We start from the raw sequence: 2,077 nt of genomic DNA on the forward strand, positions 1-2,077 counted from the left end.
AGTCTTCCTTGATTTCCCTGACAGACTTAAGGGTTCCCTCCTCTAAGCTCCCATCACAGGGACTGCAGTCCTCATGCCACCTGCAAGCTCCTGGAGGCCAGGACCAGACCCATTCCTAGTTGGAGCACCAGCACAATCTAGGCATGAAGGTCGTGGTCTTTTGGGGTCTTTGCTCATGTCATTCCCTCTGCTCATCCATCCTCTAAACCCTGCTCACCTTCACCCTTTTCCCGGGAAGCACTGCCTGCTCTCCCTCAGCAATTGCCTCTCCTCTGTGGCTTTGCACGTCAGGCTCGCAGTGCTGTCTTTATCTGGTAGACCACTGTATTCAAACTTTTTTTACGGTGATCATAGGAAGAAAGACATTTTTCATCATACTCCAGCACACATATGCATTATATGAAATATATATATACATATGTGTGTATACTGTATATATGTATATATGCATGTGTGTGTGTGTGTGTGTGTGTGTATAAAGCAAAGTACATGTGAAACACTCATATTTTCTATTTTACTCCGCTTTTTTCTCTTTTTTTAATGCTGGTAATGACACAGTAAATTAAGCTCCCAACCCATGAATTGGTCCCCACCCACCATTTGAAACCTCTGCTGTAGCCAGTGGGGATCACTAAGGGCTTCCAGCAGGGGAGCAATGTGATTAGGAAGGTGGGTTAGGAGACTTCCTTGGTGGTCCAGCACTCCCAATGCAAGGGGCCCGGGTTCGATCCCTGGTCAGGGAACTAGATCCCACATGCATGCCGCAACTAAGAGTTTGCATGCGGCAACTAAGAGTCTGCACGCTGCAACTAAAAGATCCTGTATGCCCCAACGAAGATCCCACGTGCCACAACTAAGACCAGACGCAGCCTAAATAAATAAATATTAAAAAAAAAAAGAAGAAGAAGAAGGGTGGGTTAAGACAGTGCTTCTCAAATGTTTGAAGGTGAAGGCCTAATTTTGTACATTTCCAATCTGTCATGTACTTTATTTTTAAAAATACAATAAAGATGAATTATTAGAAAAGAAAATAACAAAGATATAAAAAATAATGCAAGCCCGTATTTGTTATTATGAGCCTCCGTAGACACTGTGGAGTGGTGTCACGAGCACGCTGGGAGACGGACGCCAGACTGGGGCCAGAGGTGTGAGGTGGCTTTGCCAGGCCTTTTGATGCCTTCAAGCCCTTGACACGTGCAACACCTGAACTGCCAACCTCTGTCCTGGAGGAGTTCCAGTTTGTACAGTCTGAGGTGCTTTGCTAAGGAGAAAGGCAGTGCTGTGCAAGCTCCTTATCGACGGAGCCGCCCTGCCCATGTTCGAATCCTGACTCAGCCAGTAAACAGCTGTGTGCCGTGGACAAAGGACTTGACCTCTCCCAGCTTCCGTTTCCTCTTAGGATCATCCTGGGAGATTAATAAAATAATCCATCCTGCAGGGCGGGTCCCAGGAGGGGAACATGGTTGACACCCCACCTTCTGGTGCTCACGGCTAGGATTTTGCTGTCCTGGTCTCCTGTCTTTCTGAGTCAGCCTCATCCTCACAGGTCCCTCCTCTGCCCCTCACCAACCAGCGTGATCAAACCGCCTCAGTTCCTCACTTCGTCTCTGCCTCACGCTCTCAGAAGATGGGTCGCATCCTACACGGCAGAGAAAATAGTGAGCCCCAGGTTCTGTCCACTTCCACTCCTTTCTCGGGGATTCTTCCTCACCCATCCAGGCTAATCCCTCCATCGAGTCTCACTTACCCACCACTCCTCTCTGCATTGATGGGAGCTTCTTTCCACCGATGATTCCCTGCCTCTTCTGGGCATCCTTTCAAAGAGTCAAGTCTCTGGTCACTCCTCAGCCTAAGGAAATCAGCCTGTGGTATGCAAATGTTAAACAACAGACCCGCTGGAGAAAAAAATGTATGCATACATACACATATGTGAGTTTATTATAAATGTTATTGACATAAAGGATGTTTAGCAATTTACAAATAATAATAAAATATACAGTACTCTTGGGACTCCCCTGGTGCCGCAGTGGTTAAGAATCCGCCTGCCAATGCAGGGGACACAGATTCAAGCCCTGGT

Source organism: Eubalaena glacialis, chromosome 14 (genome assembly GCF_028564815.1).
Source record: "Eubalaena glacialis isolate mEubGla1 chromosome 14, mEubGla1.1.hap2.+ XY, whole genome shotgun sequence".
Taxonomy (NCBI): domain Eukaryota; kingdom Metazoa; phylum Chordata; class Mammalia; order Artiodactyla; family Balaenidae; genus Eubalaena; species Eubalaena glacialis.